The sequence below is a fragment of the Mirounga leonina genome, unplaced genomic scaffold (assembly GCF_011800145.1).
Source record: "Mirounga leonina isolate KUSES-001 unplaced genomic scaffold, KU_Mleo_1.0 Mir_166, whole genome shotgun sequence".
NCBI classification, from domain to species: Eukaryota; Metazoa; Chordata; class Mammalia; order Carnivora; family Phocidae; genus Mirounga; species Mirounga leonina.
The window spans coordinates 20,595,869-20,613,873 of NW_023270418.1; positions in this window are offsets into that span (position 1 = coordinate 20,595,869).

An 18,005-nucleotide genomic window follows, 5' to 3' on the forward strand; every position below is an offset into this window, starting at 1 on the left:
CGGGTGGCAAGAGTAAAGTCTGAACCTGGGTCTGACTCCAATGTTTTTATTTCCTTTACCATATATTTCCCATAGTGTTAGTAGCATTCATACACACTGCACATGCACAAAGGTTGCATAGTCAAAACAGTTCAAGAAACTTAAGTTTTCTTTCCTACAGATCTTCTCAGAGCTTTTTCCACGCTGATGTGAAGTGTACATCTCCAAGTATTATGTGGCTTTCCCCAAACTGTTTTACAGAATCCTTTGTTCATGGAGCATCTCATGAGACCGCTGCTCCATGGAACACTTTTAATAAATAGTGTGCTCTATCACCCCCTATTTTAATAAACACCTGTTGAATTGAAATCATCTGGTCTTAGATCTCAGAGAAGAGTACCAGTTACCTGAAAGAGGGCGGAGCATGTGGGACATCTTCCTCTCTAGCATGTCAGTAAGCCCCCAAATCCCTTAACTCTTCACAGAAATGGAATACTAGGAATTTGATTCTGGGAAACTACCTAGTGAAATTCAAAAGTTACTGTCATAAGAAAGTGAACCCCCCGCTTCCCTGAGCCATTAGTATGCCCAGTAGCAACGAAATCGTAAACCTCCAGAAATAGACTGGAATGCAAAGGTAGAAGAGAGGACTATTTCACTAAAGGCGAATATTTTCTCATTTTTCTCCCTTCTCCTATTCCAAATAAATCCCATCTGAGATCTCTTGAGGTTCCATATTCTTTTTCTCTCTCTTGGCCAAAAATTTTATAGTTAATCAGATCTCCAAGGTAGCCAAATAGGAATGACGGTCTTCATATCTAATAGAAGTTGGAGACTGGGGGAAGTCTAAGCTGACAGTCTTTTAAAATCAACATTCCAGATTTCCGATCCTAGAAGTGACCTCAATTACTTTCTCATAGCCCCTCCAGTCTTATTTTTGTTTCTGTCATTTATTTTTTTCAGTGTGACTCAAGACAAGCCTCAAATGAAATTTGTATGTCGGGCGCCTGGGTGGCTCAGTCGGTTAAGCGTCTGCCTTCAGCTCAGGTCATGATCCCAGGGTCCTGGGATCGAGCCCCATATCGGGCTCCCTGCTCAGTGGTAAGTCTGCTTCTCCCTCTCCCTCTGTGTGCTTGCCCTCGCTCTCTCTCTCTCTCAAATAAACTAATAAACCTTTAAAAAAAAAAATTTGTATGTCACTTTGAATGTCTCTCCCTGTTTCTCTTCCTGCCCACCAAGATCTGCTTTTCTACCACAGAGGCTCTGCCCAAGATTCTACCATGTCTGCAAACAGTATTCACTCACTCACTCACTAAATAGCTCCTGGCAAGTCCCAGACTTTGGATCTGTCACTGTGTACAATTTAGCCAAACACTGCGTTCAGAGATGGCGGGCAGCAACAGCAGTAAAATCAAGATACCTATTTCAGCCTAAGGGGACACGGAAGTGGTCCCAGAATAAGGATATGAAGATCTTAAGCTAGATTTCTTCATTCATTCAACAAATATTCCAGAGCAACTATTATGTGCTGGGGACTATTCTAGACATTAAATAAGACAGACCACGTCTCTTTTCTCACATCGGAGGAGGTGACATTCAGCTTTGACTTAAGAAAACAAGGCAGAGGCCAACACACTGAGATACAGGGCAGCAGTTTTTTTGGCTGGTTTTCCAGCTAGTGCAATGCCTCAAAGTGGGCACAAGTTTGGCCTATTCTTAAAACAGAAAGAAGTGCCTTGTAGCAGGTGTGTATGGAACAGAAAAAAAAAAAAAAAGGCAATGGGGTGGTGACACATTATGCAAAGCTTTGTAGGTAGACCAAAGGAAGGGGTTCGGAGTTTTGTTTGTTTGTTTTAATTCATGAGGGTTTAGCAGATGGTCTTAAATTGTTGACAACACTAATCCTTGCTATTTGGAGAAAGGACTACAGGAAGGTAAGAGCTCACCCTTCCCTCCAGAGGCTCATGGTAGTCTTCTTTCTATACAGTGGAATTGCAATCCTTCTTAGTTACTAACCCATGCTATACTCTGGTGATAGAGGAAGCCTTTTCTCTGATTTCTCCACACTCCCTTCATATCTAACTCAGCCTTGAGTCAGTGACTTCCCTGAATCCTACCAGAAATCTTTTCTTCACACATGACCTAGGACAAAGGATTTTTTCAAGTTCCCTTGAACCATTTCCATGTTCCCAATATCTCCATTTTGCCAATTCCCTGAAAGGTCCTCCCTCTCACCCTCCCATCAGCTAGAGTCACTGACCCTCCAGGAAAGCAGCAGGCTCAAAACCACATTTCCACTTGGTATTCTCAGCATAAATCTCAAAGCATTTGAAGCATAACCACATCTTGATGATCATCAGTCACATTGGTGATGACTTTCTCTTCATATACGATACAGGGAAGGGCCACACTGCTTATTTCCCCTCCTGCCTTCCCCTCTCCTAGATCCAAGATTTAAGAATCACACATACTGTCCCGTTGGTTGCCTTTCATTGATGTCCTCTCATGGACTAATTTCAGCCTCTTTGACATTCAAATAAAGTATTAAAAGTTTCTTACTCATTCATTCATTTAAAGCAAAAACAAAAAATTAACAATTAATAGGCCACTGGCCACCGTATATTCGAGACACAGACTCTTGCCCAAAAGAGCTACGAGAAAGACTATGAAGAAAGCATGATATACAAAAGGTCCCATGTAAATGGTGCGCTCAGTAAAAGGAATATTCTTCATTCAAAGAGCCAAAATGCTCCTTAGAAGTTTTAGTGACACACAAATATGCTTTTAAGACACAACCTATAATTTCATCTATAACTGCCTTTTTTCTCTATGTTTTTTATTAGAAGGCTATACATATTTATTTTTAAAAAAATTAGAAAATACTGTTGATCATTAAGAAAAAAACAATAACACTTCAGTTTCTAATACCCCAAAATAACACTGTTGAAACCTGGAGACTGATGAATGGATAAAGAAGAGGAGATATATATATATATGGAGATATATAGATATATATATAGATATATAGATATATATATGATAGAATATTATTCAGCCATCAAAAAGAAGGAAATCTTACCATTTCCAATGACATGGACAGAGCTAAGTGAATATTATGCTAAGTGAAATAAGCAAGAGAAAGACAAATACCATATGATTTCACTCATGTGGAATTTAAGAAACAAAACAGATGAATATAGGGGAAGGGAGAAAAAAAGAAGAGAGAGAAACAAACCATAAGAGATTCTTAACGACAGAGAACAAACTGAGGTTTGATGGCGGGAAGGTGGGTAGGGGATGGCTAGGTGAGTGATGAGTATTAAGGAGGGTATTTGATGTGATGAGCATTGGGTGTTATATGTAAGTGATGAATCACTGAATTCTACTCCTGACACCAATATTGCACTGTATGTTTACTAACAAGAATTTAAATAAAAATTTTTAAAAAGAAACCTGGAAATGTAACTTTTTAGGTATGTAAAAGGAGAGATGACAGACCCACCCATATGAGGTTAATGTGTTTGTTAACAAAAATGGAGTCATGCTTCACATATTACTTTATAATCTAAACATTTCACTTTATATATAGCAGATATCTTTTCAGGTCAATACATGTTTACCTAAAAAATATGTTAGTATGATATTTGCTCATTTTCTCCCAGAACCTTTCTTCTTTGTACATTACATCTGCTGCTCTATGCTTATTCTCCCCACTCCCCGCCCTCCCCCACACACAACCCTAGGACATTGGATGAGCACTTCCTAGAAGAGACTTCCCTCTTGCTCTGACCCACTGGGGTGCTGCGGAGAATCCCCAGGAACCTTTGGTCTTTCCCTCAGGCCCACCTCTAGCTGTGCATCATTGGGCAAGTTTCCTTCTTTCTCTGGGTCCCAGGTTCCATTCTAAAATTAAATATGAATGCTATTTGTATTATTATTACCAGTACTCCCTCCTAATAATGTAGAAAAACTAGACTATGTATTCTCCAATTATAAAGGACACAGTTTTTCTGTTCCATCTGATCCAATGAACACGAGTACTCACTAATTGACAGACACAAATTGATTAGAAAATACCACACTAAGAGTATAAGCTGAACTGCTCCTGAGAATGATTCAGACATCTTCAGATGCTGGAGTAGGGGTACAAGAGGAGAGCAGGGGGGTAGATCTGGGGCCCATTATGTTACTACTTCTGATCAATAGCCAGGCCTACCCTACAATTTAAGGATTGTATATAATATGGAGAAGAACAGCCAAAGGCTCAACATAATAGCAAAAACCACTGCTGACATCCCCAAAGACTCAGGAGTTTCACATCTGGACAAATGACCTCATTAGGATTTCACTCAGAGTGGAATAGAAGATGATGTCTCTGATTGCTAAACTAAAACATTTTTAAATTGCCCTTTACCAGCTGCTTGGCATTATCAGAGAAGAAAAGGCCTCATCTGAAACAAGAAGGATTTAGGGAGGAAATGAGACAGAACTTCCTAACAGCAAACCAGAATATTTCAAGATTATTATATAAGAGCAAAAGGAATGGGGGAAAGCAGGGGGGGGACAACCAAAATGAGAGAATAATAAGGAACCAGTTCAATAAACTGCTACTTGTATAACAATGGGCTACTGAGCAACCTTCAAAATGATGGTGGTATAAACGTATAAGTTGTTTCAGGATCCACGGTTAAGGTGGAAAAGGCAAACTAAAAATCAAATGTACAATACAAGTCTCCCTTTTTTAAAAAGAAAAAGTCTTTAGGGGCACCTGGGTGACTCAGTTGGTTGAGTGTCCAACTCTTGATTTCAGCTCAGGTCATGAGATCGAGCCCACGTGGGGCTCCCTGCTCAGCGGGAGTCTGCCTGTCTCCCTCTCCGTCTGCTCCTCCCCCTGCTCATGCTCACATGCACACACTGGCTCTCTCTCTAATAATAAATAAATCTTTAAAAAAAAAAAAAAGAAAGAAAAAAGAAAAAGTTTATTTACATCTTTGTAACAAGATTTGTATCTGTGTAGTGGGATAATAAGCAGTATATTTTTTCTTAAATATATTTCTAATTTTTTATTTATGTGCTAAAAAATGATGGAAATTTTAAAAATTAAATGCTTCTACATTCTCTGGGACTTTCTTCTTCTAGAGGCTTTCCGCTGAGGGCTAGGTATTTCCTTCTTCCCTATTCAACTGAGACAGATTCAAACTGCTTTGCCACTAGTCCTTCTACGAGTATCTTTTATCATTTCTACTTTTAACTTGTCTCTTTTCTGGCCTTTTCTTGTGTCATTCTCCAAATGATCCAACTGCAAAGTTGGAACAGGCCTTAGATTTTAGGCATTTCAACCTCCAACTCTGTATCAGGTAAGATGTAGATCAGTCAAGAAGCAGAAAACCGAAACCCACTGTTAGCACCTGAGGGACACACACCGCCAGCTGTTTGTTTTTGTAAAGAAAGTTCTACTGGAACACAGACATGCTTGTTTGTGTATGTACTGTCTGTAGGGGCTTTCACACTACACTGACAGAGTTGGCCTACAAAGCCTAAAGTGTTTACTATGTGGCCCTTTACAGAAAAAGTTGGCCCACTTCGGATTTAAACAACAACAAATCCAAAGATGGGCAATTCCAGGATTGGTTGATTTCATAGCTCAATGACATTATCAAAGATCTGGTTCTTTCTAAACATCCACTGTACCATCTTTACTGCATCAGCTTTATCCCCAGACCAGCTCCCCACTACAAGATGACTACAGTGTGGTTCCAGGCATCACATTCTGACCTAGACAGTGTCCAACAAGAGAAGATACTATCCCTTCCAATAGGCTTTATTTTAGAAGTGGGGTAGCTTTTCTCTCTGGACGAGAGTATATTCCTCCTTACATTTCATTCGTCACATTTCATCAGCTGCCATCACAAGCTCAGGCTTAAACCAGTCACTCAAGAAAGTGGGACTTCTTGTGGCTTAGACTAATCAGTTTACAAATGAGCTAGACAGAGCTGGAGATGTGCTCTGATAAGTAGAGTATCTCCTAGGGACTGGGCTTGGCTTTGTGTAACATAATACTCAAATTACAGTCACCTAAAGTGGGGCCCATTATTCTTTTTTTAAAATTTTTATTATTATGTTAATCACTGTACATTGCATCATTAGTTTTTGATGTAGTGTTCCATGATTCATTGTTTGCGTATAACACCCAGTGTTCCATGCAGAACGTGCCCTCTTTAATACCCATCACCAGGCTAACCCCTCCTCCCAACCCCCTCCCATCTAGAACCCTCCATTTGTTTTTCAGAGTCCATAGTCTGTCATGGTTCATCTCCCCCTCCAATTTCCCCCTTCATTTTTCCCCTCCTGCTATCTTCTTCTTTTTTTTTTTCCTTAACATATATTGCATTATTTGTTTCAGAGGTACAGATCTGTGATTCAACAGTCTTGCACAATTCACAGCGCTCACCATAGCACATACCCTCCCCAGTGTCTATCACCCAGCCACCCCATCCAAGGGGCCCATTATTCTTTCATGTTATAGGAAGTCCAGAAGAACTCCAGGACTGATACAATACCCAACAGACATTTTTGCATTTCTCTCAGTCTATACCTAATCATCTGTCACAAAACGGTTACAGTAGCTCCAGACACCATGTCTATGTTTTATGGCAGAAGAATGAAAAAGTGGGGGAGGGGGAAGGAAGGTCAAATGACTCTGCTCCCTTTTTAAGAGCTTTTCTAGAACGCCAGGTATCAAGTTCCCCTTTCATCTTGTTGGCCAGAATTATGTCACATGATCGCTCCATCTATGACAACCCACAGCTAACACACACAATGGTGAAAACTTGAAAGCTTTTTCTCTAAAATCAGGAATAAAATAAGGATGCCCACTCTCATCACTCTTATTTAATATAGTACTGGAAATTCTAGCTAGAGCAATTAGGCAAGACAAAAAAATAAAAGGCATCCAAATCAGAAAGAAGTAAAACTGTTGTAATTTGCAGATAATGTGATTTTGTATACAGAAAATCCCAAAAGACTCAACCAAAAAATTGTTGGAATTAGTCAACAATTTCAATTAAGTCACAGGATATAAAATCAACATACAGAAACCAGCTGCATATCTGTATAATAATGAAACATCTGTAAAAAGAATAAAGAAAACTATTCTATTCATCATAATACAAAAAATGGTGAAATATCTAGAAATAATTTCCACCAAGTGGAATTGTACAGTGAAAAATCTGTACAATGAAAACTACAAGACTTTGTTGAAAGAAATCAAAGAAATAAAGAAAGAAACACAAATAAATAGAAAGACATCCCATGTTCATGTACTGAAAGAATAAATATTGTTAAGATGTCTGTACTACTCAAAGTCATCTAGAGATTCAATGAAATCACTATCAAAATTCCAATGGCATTCATTGAAAATGACAAACATAGGGGAAAAAATTCTAAAATTTGTATAGAATCATGAAAGACCCTGAATAGCCAAAGCAAACCTGAGGGGGAAAAAACAAAGCCAGAGGCATCACACTTTCTGATTCCAAACTATACTACAACGTTACAGTAATTAAAACAGTAGAATACTGGCATAAAATAGATATGTAGACCAATGGCACCAAAAAGATAGCCCAAAATTAGGGCACCTGGGTGGCTCAGTTGGTTAAGCGACTGCCTTCAGCTCAGGTCATGATCCCAGGGTCCTGGGATCGAGTCCCGCATCGGGCTCCCTGCTCAGCAGGGAGTCTGCTTCTCCCTCTGACCTTCCCGCCTCTCATGCTCTCTCTCTCTATCTCATTCTCTCTCAAATAAATAAATAAAATCTTAAAAAAAAAAAAAGATAGCCCAAAATTAAACCTACACATATATGGTCAACTAAAATTCCACAAGGGAGCCAAGAACAATCAATGGACAAACAATAGTCTCATCAACAAATATTGTTGGGAAAACTGGATAAAGAAATGAAGAAGAATGAAACTGGATCCCTATCTTACACCACTCACAAAAATGAACTCAAAATGGATCAAAGAATTAAACATCAGACCTAATACTATAAAATTCTACAAATACTATAAAATATGGGAAAGAAGCACCTCAACATTGGTAATAATTTTTTGCATATGACACCAAAATCACAAACAAAAGCAAAATCAACAAATGAGACTATATTAAACTTAAAAGCTTCTACATGGCAAAAGAAACAATCAACTAAATGAAAGGCAACCTCCAGAATGGGAAGAAGTATTTGCAAACCGTATATCAGATAAGGGGTTAATATCCAAAATATACAAAGAACTCATACAACTCAACAACAAAAAAACAATCCAAGTTAAAAATGGGCAAAGGAACTAAATAGACACTTCCCCAAAAAGACATCCAAATGGCCAACAGGTACATGAAAAGATGCTCAATATCACTAATCCTCAAATCAAATCAAAACCACAATAAGACATCACTTCATACCTATTAGAATAGATATCATTAAGAAGTCAAGAGAAGTATTGGTGAAGATGGAGATAAAAGGCAACCCTTGTACCTTGCTGGTGGGAATGTAAATTGGTTCAGCTACTATGAAAACAGTATGGAGGTTCCTAAAAAAATTAAAACTAGAACTACCATATGATCCAGCAATTCCACCTCAGGGTATATACCCAAAGAAAATAAAAATAAGACATCAAAGAGATATATGGACTCCCACATTTACTGTATCATTTATTCACAATAGCCAAAATATGGAAACAACCTAAGTGTCTGTCAGCAGATGAATGGATAAAGAAGATATGAGAGAGAGAGAGATAACTATTATTCAGCCATGAAAAAGAAGGAAATCCTGCCATTTGTGACAACATGATGGAACTTGAGGACATTATGCTAAGTGAGAAAAGTCAGACAAACACTGTATATTACTTATAAGTGAAATTTTAAAAAGTCTATTGGTGGGGCCCCTGGGTGGTGCTGTCGGTTAAGTGTCCAACTCTTGGTTTTTGCTCAGGTTATGATCTCAGGGTCATGGGATTAGGACCCACGTTGGGCTCCACGCTCAGCATGGAGTCTGCTTGGGGCTCTCCCTCCCTCTGCCCCTCCCCACCCCCTAAAATAAAAAAATAAATCTTTAAAAAAAAATAAAAAGTCAACTGGTAACAACAGAGTAAAATGATGTTTAGCAGAGGCAGGGGAGGGGAGTGACAGGTGGAACAGGAGAGATGTTGTTTAAGGGTACAAACTTGCAACTACTAGAAAAATAAACCCTGGAGATATAATGCACACAACAGTGACTATAGACAACAATATTGTATTATAATCATCAAACAGGCTAAGAGACTAGATCTTTTTTTTAAAGATTTTTATTTATTTATCTGACAGAGAGAGAGAGGCAGTGAGAGAGGGAACACAAGCAGGGGGAGTGGGAGAGGGAGAAGCAGGCTTCCCGCTGAGCAGGGAGCCCAACGCAGGGCTCAATCCCAGGACCCCAGGATCATGACCTGAGCCAAACGCAGACACTTAACGACTGAGCCACCCAGGCACCCCAAGAGACTAGATCTTAATTATTCCCACCACAAAAAAAGAAATGATAATTATGTGACCCAAAAGAGATGCTAACTATTGCTACAGTGGCAATCTCATTACAACATATAACTATATCAAATCAACATGTTGCATACCTCAAATTTACACAATGTTCCATGTCAAATAGATTTCACTTTTTTAAAAAGGGATGCTGAAAAATACAATTGTTTAGCTGAGTATTTTTACTTCTCACAATCAAATTTCTGTGAGTAGGTAAAAATTGATACTGGATAGCAACTCGAAGGCTCTGCCAGAGGTAGATCCTTGAACAAAAACAGGGTGTTGATCAAAAGAAAGGAGGAATGAGGATTGGGGAGGTAATCCACAAATCCAGTATTTACTGGATTATTTATTCACAATATCCAGTGGGGGGGGGACCTCTATAGCATCTCTGATAATTTTATTTTACCACCTATTTATCTCACATTGCCCATTCTAGGCAAGAAAAAAAAACTGTACACAAAGCTCTTGCTTCCCTCTGTTTTGGTAGAGAATATCTCAACTGCACTGGGGATTAATGTCCCCTTGTCCTCTGAACACTTTGGTTTAATAATACTTCAAAGGAAAAAGAAAAAACCTTGACCATGCGCTTTCCTTTTGGATCCCTCATTTGATCCACCTCCTGGGCATACTGTCCCTTAATTAACATTTGGAATGAAAGGTGATACAGAAAACACCAGTGTCACAAAAACAAACTGAAAATATTTTCTTTATGGCACAGAGTAATTTTATCCCTGAATTTCTATCCATGCCATTGGAAATAATGTTTAAAAATCATTTCAATTTCATTCATTCCATCTGACAAGTTAGTGTTAAGATGGTTCTTTAAATATTTAATAATTGCTTGAGACATTTCCCTTTATTATAATTCTATGGTCAGTATCCCTTGGCTCTTTCAACAATCCCAGGGTCTGGAACAAACAGACTCAGTTAATTTCCAGGCAAACGTTAAGTCATGTGATCTCCATTCCAATTTCCTGAAGGTCAAATGAAGCACTTAGTTGAAGGGGGTGTGTGCATTCCTCTCATTCTTTTCCTGTCCATCTGACTCCCCTCCACCTGCAGCCATGCACACCCTCCCAATCAAATCAAGCCAGGCTTCTCTTAATCATCATCAGGGAGACAAAAAGGTATAGCTTTGGGGCATCAAGCCACAATTTCACACTCCATTTGCACAAGAACTCAGAAGGCTGTTAATGTGCTGTTTGCTTTTTAGCAAGCATCTCGGCAGTCATCACAGAAATGTGTTTTGGCACGCCTCCCAGGGCATGGGAGCTATTTATGAGTGCTTGTCTTCAAGAGCCTACATGCAACATTAGGATGTCCACTGCCATCTGCAAACTGGACGTGGCCCAGAGACATTTGGGAACAGAGCAAAAGAATTTTGATATGTGAGGAAGGTGAAAATAAATGTCACTTTTCATTTATTTCAACCCTGCCTACCCCTCCACCAATCCAGTCCCACTTGCCATGTACTTGCAGGATCCCCCTTTTGCCAAACCTCTTGAAAATCACTTGACAGTATAAAATCTTCTGTTTTATTCTATGGTGATGACCCAAGTCACATCCGGCTCTTCCTTGCATGCTCAACTCATCAACTTGGAATGAAAACTGTGTCCAGCTTTCCTTCTCTCCTGCCATCCGGCACCTCCAGATCAGGAAATACCCTTCGCGGACATTCACCACATGAAACATTCAAAATAGCAAGAGAAACCCAGGCCAAAGGATCACCCTTGTATCACAATCTGTTCCCATCATAGCCATAATGCCAACACTTCCTGTCACACTCTTCCTGGGTACTGAGCTCCTGCTGATTCCAAATCACTACGGAGTAATTTATAAGCAGATTCGTTTTCATTCAGCCTCTAATTATTGAATACCAACTATGTGCCAGTCACCAAAAACAAAGAAAAATTCCTCCTGAGAGAACTTGCCATCCACCAGTCACTGCAACAAATTATATATATACATACATATGTATATATATGTATATATACACATACACACACACATATATGTATTTGTTTCAATGATACAGATGGTGGTATGCATATGTGGATATACAGAAGCACAGAGAAGGGACACTTCACAAAACCAGAGAAATTAGGAGTTGCTTCCTAGGCAAGAATACACATCATGAGTTATATCTTGAATAATGTGTAAGATCCTTCTTATCAAGTGAAAATAAGTAATAAGGCAGAGGAAATGTAGGAGCAAAGGTACAGAAGCAAGAAATGTAATGGGAGGGGGAGGAAACTGGCAGTTCTGTACTACAAGACTGAACATGTGAGGCCAGGAGTGAAATGAGATGAACCAAGAGAGACAAGCTAGGGCCAGGTCATAGAAGGCCTTGTATACTATGTCAAGGAACATAGATTTTATTCCTCACAGGGGAGCAGTGGAAGGGGATTTAGCTGGGAGCTATATGATGAGATTTATGCTTTGGATAGGTCACTCTGGTACCTGAGCAGAGGAAGAATTTAAGAGGGAAAAGACAGAAGCGAGTGGCAGTTAGGAGGTTGTGGCAGCAGAGCAGAAAGGAGGTCATGAGAGTGGTCATCATGGAGACAAAGGGAAGGGCTGGATTCAAAAAAAAATAAAATAAAATACATGAGAGGAAAAACTGGCAGGATCTGGTGATTATCTGGATCTATGGAGTGAAAAAGAGGAGATTAAGATGACTACCACATTTGTGACTTCTGTGACTATAAACGCAAATATAGAAAAAGGAGCTGGTGTGAGGAGGAGAATAGCAACTGTGTTCTACTTCACGCATATTGCCTTTTAAAAGATGTTTATGGGACAATTCAGTGGATATATCCAGATGATAACTGGCTGCTGGATGTGGAACTAGGGGACATGGTCAGAGCAGGAGACACAGATGTGCGAGTTATTTGCTTAGAGGGGTAATTAAAACCATGAGACAATACACAGCCCACTTTATCAAAATGTGTAACACAGGAATAGAAGTAGAAAACATGAGGTAGGGCTGGGAAAGACCACTGTTGAAGGCAAAAAGCAGTTAAGAGCAGCCCATAAAAAGCAGAGAGGAGGAACAGTCAGAGCTAGAGGAAGATAATCAGGGGAGAGTGACAGAATAGAAGCCAGGGAGGTTGAGAGTCTCAGGAAGAAAAATGGATTTGTGGAAAAACAAAGGAAATTCAACACATATATTTACCACTTTCCCCTCAAAAAAGCAAAAACAAGGACCATAAAAAATGTTTTTGATTTATAAACACACAAAGAATACAGAATATGAGATACCAGCAGATTGGACATTTTGATGAAGTTTTGGCAATTGCTAAGGAAATAGGCAAGTATCATGAAGTTAGCAGATTGGAGAAAACTAAATCATGCTTTACAAAGCTTTTGGGATAAGAGTCAAAAAACACAGAAAAAAAATCTATTTCTGTAGCATGCTCAGGAACTGGAGAGCAAGAATATTTGTAGCTCCAGTATGACTGTGCTGAAAATTGAAAGACAGTTTGTAAGTTTGTATAAAAAAAGAGTTAAACTGATGCCCCACAGCTAGTGACTGCCCTGCCCCATCCCAACCCAATAATGGACTTTAAGCATCTGGAGAAGGTGAACAAGAGATGTTCTGGTCTGAGGGACAGCAGGTCCGGGTGAGAGTGGGAGTAAGGCAGCTCACTGAAAAGAGGATGAGTCAGGAGAACTTTGTATTGAACCAGGTGTCTCCTATCTTCATCCCCTCCCTGGCTGCCAGAATGCCAACAGCCCTCCTCACCTCTACCCGCCACATACATACACCCCAACATCTCAAGCAGGATATAACAGACTTCCTCTGTGGGCAACTGACCTCCATAGGAGAAAAGAATTATACATACTGACAACTGAAGATGCACCAATGAAAATCCCACGTTATCACCTTATCAACCTTCACTGAAGCTCTGCCATCCACAAGAGCTTCCAATCACTTCCAAACACTTTTCCATAATTGAAATGTGCAGTCAATAATCACGATACATTTGAAGAAAGCACCTACTGTGATGAATAGTCTAAATAAAGTGTTTTTAAAAAGGGATCTTTAAAATGATATAATATCTTCAGAAGATAAAAGAAAATATTGTAACTGCGATGAAAAAAAACAATATGTATATCTCAAAAGAAAATAAACAAAACAGAAATGGTGACTGAAAATGATATGCATGATATCAGAAATTTTAAGATGTATTCAATGGATAGGATTAGAAGATGAAATAAAATCTCCCTGAAAGTAGGAAAAAAACCTAAAATGTAAAAAGTTCGAGTAATGGAGAACTAAGAAAACACAAGAGAAATTACCAAGGAAATAATGCAAGGAAACTTTCAGAACTGAAGGGCCATGAGCTTCCAGAATGAGAGGGCCCAAAAGTGCCCAGCACAAAGGATAAGGAATAACCATACCACTGGAAGTCCTACCCACAGCAATCAGACAAGAAAAAGAAATAAGAGGCATCCATATTGGTAAAGAAGTTAAAAAGAAGAAGAAGAAGAAGAAGTTAAACTATCACCATTTGCATATGACATGATACTATACACAGAAAATCCTAAAGATGCCACCAAAAAACTATAAGAAAAAACAAATGAATTCACTAAAGTTGCAGGATACAAAATTAACACCCAGAAAAGCAGTAGTGTTTCTATACTCTCATAACAAAGTAGCAGAAAGAGAAATTAAGAAAACAACATCATTTAAAATTGCACCAAAAAAATAAAATACCTAGGAATCAACTTAACCAGAGAGGTAAAAGACCTGTACTCTGAAAACTATGAAACACTGATGGAAGAAAATGAAGATGACACAAACAACTGGAAAGATACTCCATGCTCACAGACTGGAATAATTAGTATTGTTAAAACGACCATACTACCCAAAGCAATCTATAGACTCAATTCAATTCCTATCAAAACACCAACATTATTTTTCACAAAACTAGAATAATATAAAATATTTATAGAACCACAAAAGACTCTGAATAGTCAAACAAATCTTGACAAAGAAGGACAAAGCTGGAGGTATCATAATCCCAGACTTGAAGATAAAATACAAAGCTACAGTAACCAAAACAGTATGGTATTAGCACAAAAACAGACACATAGATCAACAGTACAGAATAGAGAGCCCAGAGATAAACCCACAATTATATGATCAATTAATCTGTGACAAAAGATGCAAGAATATACAATGCAGAAAAGACAGTCTCTTTATTGATGTTGGGAAAACTGGACAGCCACATGCAAAAGAATGAAATTGGACCACTTTCTTTAACACTATATACAAAAATAAATTCAAAATGGATTAAGGACCTAAATATGACACCTGAAACTATAAAAATCCTAGAACACAGGCAATAATTTTTGTCACATCACCCATAGCAACATTTTTCTAGATATGTCTCCTTAGGCAAGGGAAACAAAGCAAAAAATAAACTATTGAGACTACATCAAAATAAAAAGTTCTTGCACAGAAAAGGAAACCATCATCAAACGAAAAGACAACCTACTGAATGGGAGAAGATATCTGTGAACAATACATCCAGTAAGGGGTAAATATCAATAGATTATAAAGAATTCATATAACCCGACACCAAAAACAAAACAAAACAAAAAAACAATCCAATTAAACATGGGCAGAGGACCTGAATAGACATTTTTCCAAAGAAGACATACAGGTGGCCAATGACACAGGAAAAGATGTTTAACATCACTAATCATCAGGGAAATGCCAATCAAAACCACAATGAGAATGGCTAAAATCAAAAAGGCAAGAAACAGTAAGTGTTGGCAAGCAAGGATGTAGAGAAAAAAGAACCTTCATGCACTGTTGGTGGGAATTGGTACAATCACTGTGGAAAATGGTATGGAGGTTCCTCAAAAAATTAAAAATAGAAATACCATATGATCCACTAATTCCACTATTGGATATTTACCCAAACAAAATGAAACCACTAATTCAAAAAGATATATGCACCTCTCATTATTTACAATAGCCAAGATATGGAAGCAACCCAAGCATCCATCAAAAGAAGAATGTATAAGGAAGATGGGGGGGGATGTTTGTTTGTTTATAAAATGAATTATTATGTAGTCATTAAAAAAAGGATGAGATTGTGCCATTTGGGACAACATGGTTGAACCTAGAAGCTATTATGCTAAGTGAAATAAGTCAGATTGAGAAAGACAAAAACTATAATTTCAGTCATAAGTGGAATCTAAAAAAAATGAATAAACAAACAAAAAGCAGAATCAGACCTATAAATACAGAAAACAAACTGATGGTTGCTAATGTGTGAAGGGGAGTGGGAGATACGGGGCTCCAGTTATGGAATGAAAAAGTCACAGGAATAAAAGGCACAGCATAAGGAATATAGTCAATGATATGATAATAGTGATATGTCGGGACAGATGGTAGCTACACTTGGGGTGAGCATAGCATATCGTATATACCTTCCAAATCACTATGAAACTAATGTTAACATTGTGTGTCAAATATACTCAAATTAAAAAAAAAAAAAAGAAGAACCACACTAAAATATATCATTGTGAAATTTCAGAGTATCAGGAGATATCCTAAAAAGTCCTAGAGAGATAAAATAGGTCATCTATTTATTCATTTATTCAACAGACATTTATCGAGAATCTATTATGTATAGAATTTATTCATAAAACGGCTTGCAACTACAGATCAGAAGGAAATCTGGAAGTGAGCTTTACAGATGTAAAGAGATATAAAGGCAGAAAGAATAGCAAGTGCAAAGGCCCTCAGATAGAAGTGTTCTTGGCGTGCTTGATGTAAAGCATGGAGTAGCCAGAATACAGTGAGTGAGGAGAGTGGGAAGGGTGAGGTCAAAGAACGAAGTGGAGGCAGGTCCAGTAGTAGCTTAGGACTTTGAATTTTATTCTAAGTGGTCTGGGCAGCTATCAGAGCAAAGGAATTGTAAATCTGATTTACTCCTTAAAAAAAAAAAACCTACTCTTGCTGCAATACTGCAAAGAGACTATAAGGGAAGCAAAAGTCAAAGCAGACACCTGCTAGGAGTCTACTGGAATAAGCCACATGCAGAAGCACAGTATCGTGGGCCCAGATGTGACAGCAGGGATACTGGGAAAAGGCTGGATTGTCATATCTTGAAACTAAACCTAATAGTATCTGTGGATGGGTGAGATGCAGCGCGTGAGAGAGAAAGGGCAGTCGAGAATGAATGTATGCTTTGGGGCCTGGACAGCTAATAGAAACAAGTGCCATTTATGATGATGTGGAAGTCTGTAAAGAGCAGGTTTTGGATAACGTTTTGAGAAATGTTAATTTAGAGACACCTGTTAGACGTCAAGTGGACATGTCAGAAGGACTGGCTATCTCCAGGGAGGGAGGACTGGGCTCTCCACACAATCTGAAGAGTAGTATTAGCTAATGATGGCTGCTCTTACAGATAAACCCCAAACTTTCAGCAGCTTAATAGTTCTATCTCACGTGTGAAACCCAAACAAATGTGTATTCCTGATTTGGGGGATGGCCTTTCTTAAGGTTATTCGAGGACCCAGGCCTCTTCCACCTATGGCTCCGCTCTGTCCCCGAGTCTTCTGCATTTAGTCAGAGGGTGGGGAAAGAGAATGGGCAATCATATGAGGGATGTTTCTATGGGCCAGGTCAGGAAAGGAGGCAGACCACTTAGGTTTCCATGGCCACAGCTAACCGCAAGCAAGGCTGACAGGGAGTGTGGCTGTGTGCTCCAGAAGAGAGCATGCTTTTAGTGAACGGCTTGCTGGTCTCTGCCGTGGGCAACCCTCCAGAGGACCAAACAGCCATTTCATTTTCTTCTACAGATTCACATGTACCTCGTTCCCAAAGGATACAGCCTCTGGTTCCATTCATTCCCTATATCTAGCTCAGATCCGGACACTCGAAGTATGTGCAGTCCTCAACCCTGAATCTGGATGTGGCACCTCATAATTCATCCACCTATATTCCCTATATCTAGTTCAGATCCAGACACTCCAAGTATGTGCAGTCCTCAACCTTGAATCTGGATGTGGCACCTCATAATTCATCCACCTATGAGCAAAAGAACAAGTTAACTGCCTTTCTGCATTCCCTATTCTGGAGGAACAGGGACAAGATAACCACAGTTAAGCCTCCCACTCAAAAAAGGGAAGACCAGGAAAAACCCTGCAGTCACGGAAATCCTCCTGAAGGGGCACAGTGGAAGACCCCTTCCCTAGAGGTGAGAAAACTCCTTGATTATGCTGATTGTGCTCTCTGGGGAGAACAGTCTTCGTTATTTTCCGTGCCGAGATCTGAACTGGGTGCTGTGGACTATACCCTTTTTACGTGGCTATTCAACATTCTCAGCCCACTTGCTGCTGGTACCATTTTGAGTCCCCAAAGACTACATTAAAAGCCTGAATAATTGCAGGTGCTTTAATCTGGGCTTACACTTCCTTGGCAGTACAATTTCCTTATAACT